This window comes from Triturus cristatus, chromosome 11, assembly GCF_964204655.1.
Source record: "Triturus cristatus chromosome 11, aTriCri1.1, whole genome shotgun sequence".
In the NCBI taxonomy this organism is placed as follows: domain Eukaryota; kingdom Metazoa; phylum Chordata; class Amphibia; order Caudata; family Salamandridae; genus Triturus; species Triturus cristatus.
The window spans coordinates 805,896,858-805,913,213 of record NC_140594.1 but is presented as its reverse complement, the minus strand read 5'-3'; positions in this window follow the sequence as shown (position 1 = coordinate 805,913,213).

Sequence of the window (16,356 nt, the reverse complement as noted above, 5' to 3'; positions counted from 1 at the left end):
CCGCGTGATGCCCTTCGGGATGAAAAATGCCCCGGCCACTTTCCAGAGACTGGTAAATAGGGTCCTGGCCGGGCTAGAACAGTTCAGCGCGGCCTATCTGGACGACATCGCTGTCTTCAGTTCAGAGTGGAGTGAGCACCTCCGGAGAGTGCTAACCGCCCTGCGCCAGGCAGGCCTCACCGTAAAAGCCAGCAAGTGCCAGATCGGGCAAGGATCCGTAGTCTACCTGGGGCACCAAGTCGGGAGTGGCCAGGTCGCTCCTCTACAGCCAAAGATCGACGCCATCCTGGCCTGGGACCCACCCATCACCCAAACGGAAGTCCGAGCCTTTCTGGGACTCACGGGCTACTACCGCCGCTTCATTCGGGGGTATGGCAGCCTGGTCGGCCCTCTCACGGAACTCACGTCGAAAAAACAGCCAAAGAAGGTGCAATGGACGGCTGCCTGCCAGGAAGCTTTCGATGCTCTAAAAAAGGCCATGTGCACGGCCCCCGTCCTCCAGGCTCCCGACTACACCAAGGAGTTCATAGTCCAGACCGATGCCTCCGAGCATGGCATTGGGGCCGTCCTGTCCCAAGTGAATGATCAAGGCCTAGACCAGCCCGTCGCCTTCCTCAGTCGGCGGCTGCTACCCCGAGAACAGAAGTGGAGCACCATAGAGCGCGAAGCCTTTGCCGTGGTCTGGGCACTCAAAAAACTACGACCCTACCTGTTCGGCACTCATTTCAGGGTCCAAACTGACCATCGGCCCTTGCGATGGCTCATGCAGATGCGAGGAGAAAACCCCAAGCTACTGCGGTGGTCAATCTCCCTCCAGGGAATGGACTTCACCGTAGAACACCGCCCTGGTACGGACCACGCCAACGCTGACGGCCTCTCCCGGTTCTTCCGCCTCAGCGAAGAGAACCCCCCAAGGTGATGGGCAGTTCTCTCCGGCTTTCAGCTGGGGGGGACGCGTGTTGGACCCGGCCTCGTAGAATGGCCCTCCGTGCCCCCGCACCACCGAAACCTGGTGCCTGCAGCCCAAGCACGCGGCCCAGCCGACCTTTCCCACCAGGACACCTGCACCAACCCCGGACATCCCCGTCCATGGCCTCTCTCCTTTCGGCCACCCCGGGCCCGCGTGCCCACTCCCTGCAACAAGATGGCCGCCGACTCCAGCGCGACCCGGGCCTCGAGGCGCCACTCCGGCTGGAGGACATCACGCTTCCAGGGGATGAGAGAGGGAGGAGCAGTTTCTATCGCACCTCTGAACTCCCCTGGGACGATGGGTTTCGATCGGCCCTCCGGCCTCCCTGCGGGCTGGCTCCGTGCCTGCTGGGTGTCTGGGACTCCTCCCGACCCGGCCCTGAAAGGATCAAAAGACAATAGCAGGAAACCCCGACAAGCGGCCCCCAGGTGACAAGACCCCTGCCTGCGCAGACTCCGGACATCAAAGCGGGGTCGACCTATAACAAGGGGTGCTCTGAGACTGTCCGGCAGATTCGACGCTGGAACAACGAGAGCCTGCTGATGTGGTCGCGGCTCCTGGAACTGGAACTCACCTGAGCCCTGCTGAGTGACTCGCGGCTCCCTGAAGATCGTAAGACCTCCGAACTTGTACCTGAGCCCTGCTGAGTGACTCGCGGCTCCCTGAAGATCGTAAGACCTCCGAACTTGTACCTGAGCCCTGCTGAGTGACTCGCGGCTCCCTGAAGATCGTAAGACCTCCGAACTTGTACCTGAGCCCTGCTGAGTGACTCGCGGCTCCCTGAAGATCGTAAGACCTCCGAACTTGTACCTGAGCCCTGCTGAGTGACTCGCGGCTCCCCCAGACTCTCACGGTCCCACCGGACCCCGACTCCGACCACGTATCCCCCAGCTCGAGGATTGTGAGCTGTGCGCCGGATACGTCCCTGCTTTGAACCATTACCAGAGACAGTCCCGCTACCCCCTCCCTTTCCGAGACTCTTGAGCCCGTGCTCACCTTGTACATATTTGCAGTGATACCTATTTGATAAAGCTTGTTCTGAGAATACCCAGTGTGGTCTCTCTGTGTCGTGTGGTGCCAGAAGTACGATCCTAGTTGCAAGATTCCTCCCCCTGGGGAATCTCTCGCCAGTGCCCGGCTACACTACTACACGGGTGGGACTCAGGGAAGTCAGGACCCCTTTCCGGGCTCCGCTGAGGTCGCCGTCTAACAAGACTGTCTGTCACAGCAGGCAAGATCCTAAAGTTGATTGTCCCACAACACAATTCATGGGAATGACCAAAGTTCACACCTGGATGTCAGCAACAGTAATATGTGCATCAAAAGGTTAATCCCAGACTCCCCACCCTACTCTTTGTGATTCATTTATCAACCCCATATCCTTTTCTGAGATGTGTCCAGGCCCTTTCCTTGTGATCAATCACTGAATCAAAGAGCTGTATTTTGAACTGTAAAGGGAGTCTCTTCAGTTTCTCCTCAATTGTGTGTCCCACCCAGCTCACAGGAATGCAGCAGTACACAAATCTGGGGGGAGTCGTCTCCTCTTCATGTCTTCACCAGGTTGGCCTGGACTTCCCAAAATGAAACCCAGGGCCCTCTATGTAATGTACCATTGCAGACACACTTACTCAGTGTACATTCACAGAACACACTGTTCAGTACTGTTACCTCCATGGATTGTACCATTACAAATATGCATGTATTCAGCACACACACTCAATCTGTGCGAACTGTTCAGCACTGAAGCTTTTCTATATTTAACTGGGATGTGCTATTTACAAACGCATACACCACCAGCACACAAATTCATCATGTGCACGCTGCACAACACTTCACCCTGCATGTATTGTACTTCACACTGGCCCACATACACCCAGCACATGCTTTCATTGCACATGCAACTGCACAGCACTGTATCTGTCATGTAATGTATTCCCCACAGGCATACATACACCCAGGACATGCACTAACCACACATGCACTGTACAGTACTGCTTTATTCCTGTACCATACTCTTCCCAGACATTACTCCTGCACTGTGCAGTGCTCCACAAATACTTGATGTAGGCCATTGGGTGAGTTAAGCACCCAGCAGCCGAAATGTTACAAAGATCAGTGAGCCTATAGGTCTCACTCCAATGACACAGGGTAAAAACATCCTGTTCACTACTACTGATCACTACACAGTATGCTGCCATCACTGTGGTAGTGCTACCTAACTACCGGTGAAGGAGGCTGTGTTGTAGGTGTTGTTGAGCATCAAAATACATACTGTTCTTGTAATCGTTGTAAGCCTTTATCAAGAGCATCATAGATTTAGGGCCCCCTTAGGATGGCGGATGGAAAACCACCCCGATCGCCATCCTAGTGCAAATCAACCGCCCGCCGGTACCGTGGAAAAACCGAAGGTACAATTAGGATCATCTGTCAAAAAAAGAACGACCGCGGCGGAGCGAGGCAAACAAAAAATGCCCGTTGCGGGTGGAGAAGGTTAAAACCCAACCGCGGTGGTCGGATTCGCAGCGGAAAATCACCAAACCACCACCATCACAGCGGAGACACCGCACGGAAAGTTAGGATATCCCCGATGTGACCGCGGTACGTCCTGCTGTTTCCGACCTCCGCGGTCGGCAAGAGTGATGAATGGGAGAGCCGGTGGAAGAGCTGCAGCAAAGCCACCGCTGCGGATGCTCCGTGACAAATATGGCAGTTGACAGAAAAAACTCACAACAAGGCCACAAAGTGCACACGGTAAACTAGCCATGCACCCAAAAACACATAACACACCCCAATGACACAACCACATGGCAACTACCAAAATACAAATCCCAGGACAACCCACACAACACACCTGACAGCAATACCCCATTTGGACACACCCACATAGCTGAGTATAAAACCAGCCTCTTCCCTGACCACAATCCTTTGCAATACTCCACAACTGAAGGGCCCAACACCAGACCAAAAAGGAGAGGCCAATCAACACACCATCACTACTCACACCACACACAGCACCACCACCACTTCCACACCTGCACCTCTAACCCCTCTGCACACCAAACATCATACACATTATCACCACCCCACCACTTACACCCCTGCACCTACAACCCCTTTGCACATCACACACCATGGCAACACAGAACATGCCCAAATTCACAGAGAGTGAGTTGACAGTCATGGTAGACGAGATAATAAGAGTAGAACCACAAGTGTGTGGTGCCCTGGTCCAACAGACACCATTAGTCACAAGAGCACAAATGTGGGCAAGGATAGTCGATAAGGTCAATGAAGTAGGGACCATCCCAAGAACAAAAAAAGAAAAACATGAAGCGGTGGCATGACTTGAAGAGGGTTGTGAAAGAAAAGAGGACTGGTGGTGGCCCTCCCATTCCACCAAAAACATTCACTGCATGGGAGGAGAAGGTGCTTGCCATACTGCATCCAGAGAGTCTCACAGGAATACCCGGGGGAGTGCAGGCTGGTAAGTACAAACAAATGTACACCATTAGACTACTATGTACTGACTTGCACAACTACAAAGCTACACCTCCTAGGCCCAATTCCATCAATCGGCACCACAATACCCAACACAGGTCTCACAGATATTACATACACTCCATCTGAATCACCCCAAAGGGAGCCAGCAACATTGCCAGGGTTGCATGTGTACAGGCAGCCAGCACCGCAACTCCCACCAGGCCCCCTTGTTCCACAGCTCAGCAAGATGGAGCACCCCCCCCCCATCCAGAAGCATGTGGCAGCCATCACAATACCCTGATCAAACTAACAGGAAGGTGGACATCTTAACAGGGAGGGGTGTCTGTGGGTGGAAGGCCAGCACTACAACTCCCACCAGGCCCCCATGTCCCACCCCTGAGCAGGATGTAGCACTCCCCCACCCAGAAGATTGTCTCAGCCATTGTATCACAACAACCAAACTTACAGGTCGGTAGACCTCTTTCCTGGGAGGGCTGTTAGAGGGTGGGAGGCCTGCAACACAACTCCCTCCATGCCCCCTGTTCCATACCTGAGCAGGATGGAGCACACCCCCCAGAAGCATGTGGCAGAGATTGTATTGCTCACATCAAGCTAACAGGTAGGTAGCCATCTGAACAGGGAGGGGTGTTTGTGGATGGGAAGACTGCACTACAACTCCCACCAGGCCCCATGTACCACCCCTGAGCAGGATGGAGCACTCCCCCACCCCCTACCCAGAAGCTTGTCTCAGCCATTGTATCACAACTACCAAACTTACAGGTAGGTAGCCATCTTACCAGGGAGGGGTGTTTGTGGGTGGGAAGACTGCACTACAACTCCCACCAGGCCCCCCCCTGTCCCACCCCTGAGCAGGATGTAGCACTCCACACCCACCCAGAAGCATTTGGAAGCCATTGAATGGTTCACACTCACCTAACAGGTAGGTAGTCATCTTCACAGGGAGGGTGGGAAGGCTGCACTACAACTCCCATCAGGCCCCCTGCGCAGGATGGAGCACTCCCCCACCCCCCACCCAGAAGCTTGTCTCAGCCATTGTATCACAACAACCAAACTTACAGGTAGGTAGCCATCTTACCAGGGAGGGGTGTTTGTGGGTGGGAAGACTGCACTACAACTCCCACCAAGCATTTGGAAGCCATTGAATGGTTCTCAAACACCTAACAGGTGGGTAGACCTCTTCCCTGGGAGGGCTGTTTGGGGGTGGGAGGCCTGCACTACAACCCCCACCATGGCCCCTGTTCCAAACCTGAGCAGAATGGAGCACACCCTCCCTCGAAGCATGTGGCAGAGATTGCATTGCTCACATCAAACTAACAGGTAGGTAGTCATCTGAACAGGGAGGGGTGTTTGTGGGTGGGAAATCTGTACTACAACTCCCACCGGGCCCCCCTGTCCAACCCCTGAGCAGGATGTAGCACTCCACACCCACCCAGAAGCATTTGGAAGCCATTGTCCCACTACAAACACACCAACAGGTAGGTAGACCTCTTCCCTGGGAGGGCTGTATGGGGGTGGGAGGCCTGCAACACAACTCCCACCATGCCCCCTGTCCCACCCCTGAGAAGGATGGAGCACTCCCCCCCACCAAGAAGCATCTGGAAACCATTGAATGGTTCACACTCACCTAACAGGTAGGTAGCCATCTTCACAGGGAGGGGTGTTTGTGGGTGGGAAGACTGCACTACAACTCCCACCAGGCCCCCCTGTCCCACCCCTGAGCAGGATGGAGCACTCCCCCACCCCCTACCCAGAAGCTTGTCTCAGCCATTGTATCACAACAACCAAACTTACAGGTAGGTAGCCATCTTACCAGGGAGGGGTGTTTGTGGGTGGGAAGACTGCACTACAACTCCTACCAGGCCCCCCCTGTCCCACCCCTGAGCAGGATGTAGCACTCCACACCCACCCAGAAGCATTTGGAAGCCATTGAATGGTTCACACTCACCTAACAGGTAGGTAGTCATCTTCACAGGGAGGGTGGGAAGGCTGCACTACAACTCCCATCAGGCCCCCTGCGCAGGATGGAGCACTCCCCCACCCCCCACCCAGAAGCTTGTCTCAGCCATTGTATCACAACAACCAAACTTACAGGTAGGTAGCCATCTTACCAGGGAGGGGTGTTTGTGGGTGGGAAGACTGCACTACAACTCCCACCAAGCATTTGGAAGCCATTGAATGGTTCTCAAACACCTAACAGGTGGGTAGACCTCTTCCCTGGGAAGGCTGTTTGGGGGTGGGAGGCCTGCACTACAACCCCCACCATGGCCCCTGTTCCAAACCTGAGCAGAATGGAGCACACCCTCCCTCGAAGCATGTGGCAGAGATTGCATTGCTCACATCAAACTAACAGGTAGGTAGTCATCTGAACAGGGTGGGGTGTTTGTGGGTGGGAAATCTGTACTACAACTCCCACCGGGCCCCCCTGTCCAACCCCTGAGCAGGATGTAGCACTCCACACCCACCCAGAAGCATTTGGAAGCCATTGTCCCACTACAAACACACCAACAGGTAGGTAGACCTCTTCCCTGGGAGGGCTGTATGGGGGTGGGAGGCCTGCAACACAACTCCCACCATGCCCCCTGTCCCACCCCTGAGAAGGATGGAGCACTCCCCCCCACCAAGAAGCATCTGGAAACCATTGAATGGTTCACACTCACCTAACAGGTAGGTAGCCATCTTCACAGGGAGGGGTGTTTGTGGGTGGGAAGACTGCACTACAACTCCCACCAGGCCCCCCTGTCCCACCCCTGAGCAGGATGGAGCACTCCCCCACCCCCTACCCAGAAGCTTGTCTCAGCCATTGTATCACAACAACCAAACTTACAGGTAGGTAGCCATCTTACCAGGGAGGGGTGTTTGTGGGTGGGAAGACTGCACTACAACTCCTACCAGGCCCCCCCTGTCCCACCCCTGAGCAGGATGTAGCACTCCACACCCACCCAGAAGCATTTGGAAGCCATTGAATGGTTCACACTCACCTAACAGGTAGGTAGTCATCTTCACAGGGAGGGGTGTTTGTGGGTGGGAAGGCTGCACTACAACTCCCATCAGGCCCCCTGCGCAGGATAGAGCACTCCCCCACCCCCCACCCAGAAGCTTGTCTCATCCATTGTCTCACAACAACCAAACTTACAGGTAGGTAGCCATCTTACCAGGGAGGGGTGTTTGTGGGTGGGAAGACTGCACTACAACTCCCACCAGGCCCCCCTGTCCCACCCCTGAGTAGGATGTAGCATTCCACACTCACCCAGAAGCATTTGGAAGCCATTTTCCCACTACAAACAAACTAACAGGTATGTAGACCTCTTCCCTGGGAGGGCTGTATGGGGGTGGGAGGCCTGCAACACAACTCCCACCATGCCCCCATCCCACCTCTGAGAAGGACAGAGCACTCCCCCCACCCAGAAGCAGTTGGAAGCAATCGAATGGCTCACATTCACCTAACAGGTAGGGAGTCATCTTCCCGGGGAGGGGTGTTTGTGGGTGGGAAGACTGCACTACAACTCCCACCAGGCCCCCCTGTCCCACCCCTGAGCAGGATGGAGCACTCCCCCACCCCCCACCCAGAAGCTTGTCACAGCCATTGTCCCCCTACAAACAAACTAACAGCTAGGTAGGCATCTTCCCAGGAAGGGGTGTTTGTGGGTGGGAAGACTGCACTACAATTCCCACCTGGCACTCCTGTCCCACCCCTGAGCAGAATGGAGCACTCCACACCCACCCAGAAGCATTTGGAAGCCATTGAATGGTTCTCAAACACCTAACAGGTGGGTAGACCTCTTCCCTGGGAGGGCTGTTTGGGGGTGGGAGGCCTGCACTACAACCCCCACCATGGCCCCTGTTCCAAACCTGAGCAGAATGAAGCACACCCTCCCTCGAAGCATGTGGCAGAGATTGCATTGCTCACATCAAACTAACAGGTAGGTAGTCATCTGAACAGGGAGGGGTGTTTGTGGGTGGGAAATCTGTACTACAACTCCCACCGGGCCCCCCTGTCCAACCCATGAGCAGGATGTAGCACTCCACACCCACCCAGAAGCATTTGGAAGCCATTGTCCCACTACAAACACACCAACAGGTTAGGTAGACCTCTTCCCTGGGAGGGCTGTATGGGGGTGGGAGGCCTGCAACACAACTCCCACCATGCCCCCTGTCCCACCCCTGAGAAGGATGGAGCACTCTCCTCCACCAAGAAGCATCTGGAAACCATTGAATGGTTCACACTCACCTAACAGGTAGGTAGCCATCTTCACAGGGAGGGGTGTTTGTGGTTGGGAAGACTGCACTACAACCCCCACCAGTCCCCCCTGTCCCACCACTGAGCAGAATGGAACACTCCCCCACCCCCTACCTAGAAGCTTGTCTCAGCCATTGTATCACAACAACCGAACTTACAGGTAGGTAGCCATCTTCCCAGGGAGGGGTGTTTGTGGGTGGGAAGACTGCACTACAACTCCCACCAGGCCCCCCTGTCCCACCCCTGAGCAGGATGGAGCACTCCTCACCCACCCAGAAGCATTTGGAAGCCATTGAATGGTTCACACACACCTAACAGGTAGGTAGACCTCTTCCTTGGGAGGGCTGTTTGGGGTTGGGAGGCTTGCACTACAACTCCCACCAGGTCCCCCTGTCCCACCCCTGAGCAGTATGTAGCACTCCCCCACCCCCCACCCAGAAGCTTGTCTCAGCCATTGTATCACAACAACCGAACTTACAGGTAGGCAGCCATCTTCCCAGGGAGGGGTGTTTGTGGGTGGGAAGACTGCACTACATCTCCCACCAGGCCCCCCTGTCACACCCCTGAGCAGGATGGAGCACTCCTCACCCACCCAGAAGCATTTGGAAGCCATTGAATGGTTCACACATACCTAACAGGTAGGTAGACCTCTTCCCTGGGAGGGCTGTTTGGGGTTGGGAGGCCTGCACTACAACTCCCCCATGGCCCCTGTTCCACACCTGAGCAGGATGGAGCACACCCCCCGAAGCATGTGGCAGAGATTGCATTGCTCACATCAAACTAACAGGTGGGTAGCCATCTGAACAGGGAGGGGTGTTTGTGGGTGGGAAGCATACACTACAACTCCCACCAGGTCCCCCTGTCCCACCCCTGAGAAGTATGTAGCACTCCCCCACCCCCCACCCAGAAGCTTGTCTCAGCCATTGTATCACAACAACCAAACTTACAGGTAGGTAGCCATCTTCCCAGGGAGGGGTGTTTGTGGGTGGGAAGACTGCACTACAACTCCCACCAGGCCCCCCTGTCCCACCCCTGAGCAGGATGGAACACTCCCCCACCCCCTACCTAGAAGCTTGTCTCAGCCATTGTATCACAACAACCGAACTTACAGGTAGGTAGCCATCTTCCCAGGGAGGGGTGTTTGTGGGTGGGAAGACTGCACTACAACTCCCACCAGGCCCCCCTGTCCCACCCCTGAGCAGGATGGAGCACTCCTCATCCACCCAGAAGCATTTGGAAGCCATTGAATGGTTCACACACACCTAACAGGTAGGTAGACCTCTTCCCTGGGAGGGCTGTTTGGGGTTGGGAGGCCTGCACTACAACTCCCCCATGGCCCCTGTTCCACACCTGAGCAGGATGGAGCACACCCCCCGAAGCATGTGGCAGAGATTGCATTGCTCATATCAAACTAACAGGTAGGTAGCCATCTGAACAGGGAGGGGTGTTTGTGGGTGGGAAGCTTGCACTGCAACTCCCACAGGTCCCCCTGTCCCACCCCTGAGCAGTATGTAGCACTCCCCCACCCCCCACCCAGAAGCTTGTCTCAGCCATTGTATCACAACAACCAAACTTACAGGTAGGTAGCCATCTTCCCAGCGTGGGGTGTTTGTGGGTGGGAAGACTGCACTACAACTCCCACCAGGCCCCCCTGTCCCACCCCTGAGCAGGATGGAGCACTCCACACCCACCCAGAAGCATTTGGAAGCCATTGAATGGTTCACACACACCTAACAGGTAGGTATCCCACTTCCCTGGGAGGGCAGTTTGGGGGTGGGAGGCCTGCACTACAACTACCCCATGTCACCTGTTCTACACCTGAGCAGAATGGAGCACAACCCCCCCCCCCCCCCGAAGCATGTGGCAGAGATTGCATTGCTCACATCAAACTAACAGGTAGGTAGCCATCTGAACAGGGAGGGGTGTTTGTGGGTGGGAAGCCTGCACTACAACTCCCACCAGGTCCCCCATCCCACCCCTGAGCAGGATGATGCACTCGCCCACCCCCGCCCAGAAGCTTGTCTCAGCCATTGTATCACAACAACCACACTTACAGGTAGGTAGCCATCTTCCCAGGGAGGGATGTTTGTGGGTGGTAAGACTGTACTACAACTCCCACCAGGCCCCCCAGTCCCACCCCTGAGCACGATGTAGAACTCCATACCCACCCAGAAGCATTTGGAAGCCATTGTCCCACTGCAAACAAACTAACAGGTAGGTAGACCTCTTCCCTGCGAGGGCAGTATGGGCGTGAGAGGCCTGCAACACAACTCCCACCATACCCCCTTTCCCACCCCTGAGAAAGATGGAGCCCTCCCCCCACCCAGAAGCATTTGGAAGCCATTGAATGGTTCACTCTCACCTAACAGGTAGGTAGCCATATTCACAGGGAGAGGTGTTTGTGGGTGGGAAGACTGCACTGCAACTCTCACCAGCCCCCTCTCTCTCACCCCTGAGAAGGATGGAGCACTCCCCCACCCCCACCCAGAAGCTTGTCTCAGCCATTGTCCCAAGGCAAACAAACTTACAGGTAGGTAGACATCTTCCCAGCGAGGGGTGTTTGTGGGTAGGAAGACTGCACTACAACTCCCACCAGGCCCCACTGTCCCACCCCTGATGGAGCACTCCACACACACCCAAAAGCATTTGGAAGCCATTGAATGGTTCACACACACCTAACAGGTGTGTAGACCTCTTTCTTGGGAGGGCTGTCTGTGGGTGGGAGGCCTGCCCAACAACTCACACCAGGTCCCCTTGTTCCTCAGGCCATCAAGATGAAGTATTCCCTCCCACCCAGATGCATGTGTCAGCCATTGCACTCTCTACTACAAACTAACAGGTAGTCGGAAAAAAAATGCTTTCTTGTAACAGCCCTGAGCAGGATGGAAGTCTATACCACACACACAGATGTGTCACAAATCCCACCCAAATGTGAAAACATAACAGGTAAGTAGCCAGTACATGCACCCAGCCATTCCTCTAAAAAAGCATTGTACCATATGACAACACCAGCCCTCTCATCGCACAAAGATACACAGAAATACCATTGCCACTCACAGTGTGCAGACAGCTAAGCAAATAAAACTGTCACAGCAACCAAAGTGTGAGACGCCAATTAACATGCTGAAGAAAGTCTGTGCACAATCATGCACAGCATTGAATGTCGTGTATAAGTGCCATGGGGCCAGAGCAAAAAGGACCATATGAAAACCAAGAAAGCGTGGTTGCTGTTACAAATTCTGATATGCCATGACATGACAAAGGTATGCATGAGATGAGAATGGCCAGTTCATGCCCACTTGTAACGTCTGCCAGGGCAGAGTAATCAACAAAGAGGCTTCATAGAAAATCTTTTTTGCGCTAGTCCCTGGATGGCAAGATATCCCTGTAATCATAAAATATGCATGTGGCGCATGGAATATTTTGACACCTCACACCATGGACAAGTAATGCATGTACTTCAACATCATCCCAGAGGCACATAAATGCGCATACAAACATATGACGATTAGTCAACTGTGTGTTGTACAAACAGTGAATAATACACAGCTAACACAAAGCTGGTGGTGTGCACTACAATTACCATTTCCCATCTGACCCACAGGTGACCAAGAACTGACTGCAGAGGACAACACCAGCAACCTGCAGAGCCAGTCTCCCCCCCCCCCCCCAGGAACATGGACTCTTATATGTTGACTCCCGGGATTCAGAGGACCAGGAGTTCGGAGCTGGCCCATCTGGTGTGTGTGCCAGAGCGCTACAGGTCCCAGGATAACATCATCCCCCCTGCCACATCTGCAGCAACATCAACCTCACTGCAGACCCCTGCTGTTACGGCCTGTGCGTCCTCCTCCGCCCACACCACCACCACCACCAGTGCTACCTGCAACACTCTCCCTGTCCCAGAGGATGACCACCCCACCCCACCAACTGAGGAGGGCAGGGAGAGGATGCGGGTGCCTACAGTGGTTAGGCAACAGGTCCATGGCAGCAGGGCAGTTGGGAGGGGCAGGGTCACTCACAGACAACCAAAGCCTGGGACCCAAGCCCTGGACAACATTAACAGAGTAATTGGGGCCTATGAACAGGCCCAGGGACGAACGGGCCGGTCAGAAGAAGTTTTCTGCGAGCTCATCCTGCTGATGAGGTCCATCAACACCTGCATGGGCCAAATTGTGGACCTCTTGGGCCACCAAGTGGTGTTTCTGAGGGACAGGCCTGCGCCACAAACAGCACCTTCACCTCCCCCTAGTGGGCTGCAGGATGACAGTTCAACATCCTCCCCTGCGGCCACGTAGAGGGGTGAGTCCTCAGACCCCACTGGCCCTACAGCAGAGGCCCCCCTTGCAAAGCAACGAAGGGGCCGCCCCAAGAAATCCCTGGGACTCTCCCATGGCAAAGCACCTGTCAAACGTCAGTCACGGAGCCAGCCATGATGGCAACCCTCTTCACTACTGCATTGACTTTTTGGACTGTCCTTCTCCATACTGCCTTGTGAATGGCATCTGTCTGTTGGACAGGGTCACCACATCAATGTGGTGACTACTAGATCCTCTCATTTTCCATAACTGTCAACCCACTGCTTCACTAATCACCTCAATGTAAATGTTCCCCCTCACATGTCACCATTGTAAATAAATACTCCTTACACACATGTTGTTGTTTCTGCTCTGTCTTTATTCCGGGATGTGGAGTCTTCACCCTGATTACAAAGTACCAGGAGTATGGAATATATGTAGGCAAGGAGAGGCTGAAGGAACCTAGGAAAACACAATAGAACAAGATTCACTAGTCTGGGTGTGGCATCACAGACATCACACAACACTTACCATCAAGCTAATCCAACATACACACATCACAATGAGCAACAAGTGCCACCATACACATCCTGTAGATGTTCCAAACTACCCTGTCCCAGAAACATCATCAGCCCCCACTGAGTCAACAACCGGCTGTAGTCACAAAGCTCACGTACACCTTCACAACAACAGCAACATCGTCAGACAATGGGTCCGTTGTATATTGTCACTCATCTTCAAGTAAAGTAGTGGTTGATGAGCTGTTGATGCAGGTCAACACCTGTTAGGGTCTGCCTTCAGAATCAGGCTGAACCCCATGTGACTCTGTAGATCGTTGTTTTATGATATTGCATTCTGTATGACTCTGTAATATCCTTTTGTGTTTTAAAGCTTTTCTGTTTCATAATTGTTGTCAGTATTTTTAAACGACATTCATCAGATCGTTTTTGTTAAGTAATGAGCAGTCAGGCGCTTCTTTAATCATCTTTGTAATTGTGCTCACATGTTTTCTCGAACATTGTTCGTGCCTCGTTTCAAATGAGCATACGCCCTTGAGTCACGTTACTCACAACAGTTAACACGTTTCCAAAGCACCTGCGGCTCGCTGCGCAGAAAACTGTTAACGACACGTGTTTGTCTCCGGTGCGTGTTCTGGCAACCCCACCCTCTTCCAAGCCTATTTAAACCCCATGCGAGCTCAAGGCATTGCTTGCGCTCGTCATTTTCCCCGCTTACCTGGAGTTCTTCATCGTCTTCCGGATCCGTCCAGTGTGTCAAGTCGTCTTCCTGCTTCCGGACGCTTGGATCGGGCTTCCTGTCCCCTTCGGTCCTTCTTCCCCAACAGCAACAAGCGGAGAATCTGTTTCTTCGTTCCGTGGGCAGCTCTTAAAGGAGCCACGACCTGCAAAAGAATCAAAGCAGAGTGAGTTAGCGATCGCGCTCAGAATCATACAAGAATGCAAGTAAGTTCTGGGCTTTCTTTTTATAAATCGGAAGGAAAAGACATTATACAAAGACAAAGAGAATAACGCTAAGGAATAGAACTTATCTTTTAGTAACTCTTCGCCAGTTTTGGCATCCAGCTCACAGAAAGGAGAACAGCATCTTTTCTTCACAGGACTGAAAGAAAAGAAAAAGGAGAATTTATATTTCAAGGAGAAAGACATTCATTTAATGTAATTTAGACAGGTTTACTTAGTAAGTTTGAGATGGGAAACCATAATAATGTGCAACAGCATATCAGTTAGGTTTCTTAAGAAGTTTGTTATAATGTGACCTTTCTTTTGCAGCTTGTAGTGCGTGTTTTCACAAGAGTAAAACAGTATATAGACCATAACCAGTTCTGGTGGAGAAAAGACCAGAATTAAGAGGTATGATGGTTTGTAGGTGTAATAAGTAGACTAAAGTGGTACTCTATAGCATTGCTTGATCTGTAGGAATAATACTTGCTTTGTATGTTCTTTTTTGGATATTTAGAGATACATCACCACAGATGACCAAGAACCACGATTGAATAGAAGACTGGAGTGTTTCTCTCTCTTTATTATTTTGTCCCACTTCCCCCTTCCCTTAAGTTTTTGCGTCTAGTAAACTGTCTTCATATTCAGTTTGCTGGAGGTAAGTTCTTGGGGGCAGCTGAGAAAAATCTTCACGTCTCTCAAGGTGAACTCTCAGGACTTCAGGTGAGTGAAGGTTTGACAGAAGCGCAAGCCTTTACAATAGGGTTCCCCTTGAGAGACATGGATTTGGAAGACGAAGGAATCGATGGTCGAGCAATGGCTCAGGCTTTAGATGAAGATGTAGAAAAGGATAAAACCATCACAAATTTGATGCATAATATGCAATTGGAAATAAATAAGTTAAAGCAAGAAAACTTGGTTTTGCGACAAGAAGTAGTCCGGTATAGGCCTAGAGAGTCATTATGGGATCTTCCTTTTTCCCCTTCTGTCTCGGGGCCTTCTGAGTATGACACGAAAACTAAACCATCCAGGGGTTTTTTAGATTCAGACACCAAAACATCTCCAGTACAAGTCACAGTGTCCGTACCAAATGTAGTTCCACTATCTGCTCCAGAGCGTTTCTTTGGAGATAGTAATAAGTTCAGTGTATTTATCAGTCAATGCCAATTACATTTTCTCTGTAAGCCCCAGCTATTTCCTACGGATGCAACAAAGGTGGCATTTGTACTTTCTTACTTAGGAGGTACAGCCGCCAATTGGTCTATACCTTATATCGACAGAAATGACCCAATTCTGCATAACTGGCCTCAGTTCAAGGGAACAATGACTAAATTGTTTGCACGACATACATACACTCAGGCTAGTGATAATGAACTACTCAATTTAAAACAAGGCAAACAAGATTTGCTAACCTATGTCACAACTTTTAATAGGCTGTTGACCGAGACTCAGTGGCCAGAAGAAAAGCGCACCTCATTATTCTATAGAGGTTTGCGTGACGAGTTGAAAGATGCATTAGCGCACATCGTAGATCTCCCTAATGATTATTCAGAGTTTGTGGATTTAGTGGTAAAACTAGATCATCGTTTGAGTGAACGAAAAGGTGATAAGCCACGATATGAGGCTAGGTTTACAGTGTTTAAACAAGACAAGAAAGACTCTGAATCTAAGTCAGCAGATGTTGAACCTATGCAAATAGGAACCATCAAAGGGCCGCTGTCCCTAGAGGAAAAGGATAGGAGAAGGAAATTGAATTTATGTTTGTATTGTGCTCGGTCTGGACATTTTGCAAAAGAGTGTCCAATTAAACCTAAGGGCCCTAAAAAGGCGAATGCCATCACACAGAGTACATTGGAACAGGAAAACTAAAAAACTCGTCAAGAAGGGAGG